General features: G+C 36.8%; 1 non-coding gene across 1 annotated transcript; it reads left to right on the forward strand.

The window, feature by feature from the left end:
• The first annotated feature begins 361 nt into the window (after window positions 1–361).
• On the forward strand, window positions 362–525 carry LOC142426921 (U1 spliceosomal RNA). Its single transcript, XR_012779791.1, has one exon. It is a non-coding gene; the product is annotated as a U1 spliceosomal RNA (small nuclear RNA).
• The last annotated feature ends 334 nt before the right edge of the window (window positions 526–859 follow it).

Genomic DNA, 859 nt, shown 5'->3' on the forward strand with positions numbered 1-859 from the left:
TGAAACTATTTTAAAAAATCCGTGAAATCCAAATGGGCAAAATAGGCAAAAAGTGAAACTCTCACTATTTACAGATAATTTGATTTTATATGTAGAGACCCCCCCCCCAAGATCCACCCAACCCCCCAAAACACTAGACATACATTTTTTGGAAACAAAATATTGGGCAACATGATACAAACCCAAGATTAATATAAAAAATTAATTCAATTCCTAGATACCAATGAAGAGAGCTCCGAAAAAGAAATCAAGAAACAATGCCACTTACAATAGCCACACAGAAGATGAAATACTTAGGAAAAAATCGAAGCAGATAAACAAAATACTTGTTCTAAGCAAACCACAGAAAACTATTACAAGAAAACACAAGAAAGAGGGGAGATGCCATGATCACGCAGGTGGTTTTCTCAGGGTATGGTTTATCAACTGCACTCCAGATATGGCGACTCCTGTGATTTCCCCAAATGTGGGGAATTCGATTGCATAATTGACGGTAGCGGAGGACTCTGCTCACACACACCTCTGTAAAATAAACTTCAAAGAAAACAAGAGACCTGCATAATATGCACCATCATCATGGATAAGAGGACTTAACATTGTGAAAATGTGACTACAACCCAAAGCAATCTGTAAGCATAATTCTGATGCAGATATTCATCCCATTCTTGAAAGATTAATTGCCAATGTTACATGGTAAGGAAAGAGATCCAGCCTAAACAAAAAACCTTCTTAAGAATAACAAAATAGGAGACTTCTCAACCAACCTCAAAACCTACTACATAACCAAATGGTCAAAATAGCCTCATACTTGTACAGGACAGATACATAGACCAATGGAACAGAATAGAAACCCAGAAAT

Source organism: Tenrec ecaudatus, chromosome 14 (assembly GCF_050624435.1).
Source record: "Tenrec ecaudatus isolate mTenEca1 chromosome 14, mTenEca1.hap1, whole genome shotgun sequence".
In the NCBI taxonomy this organism is placed as follows: domain Eukaryota; kingdom Metazoa; phylum Chordata; class Mammalia; order Afrosoricida; family Tenrecidae; genus Tenrec; species Tenrec ecaudatus.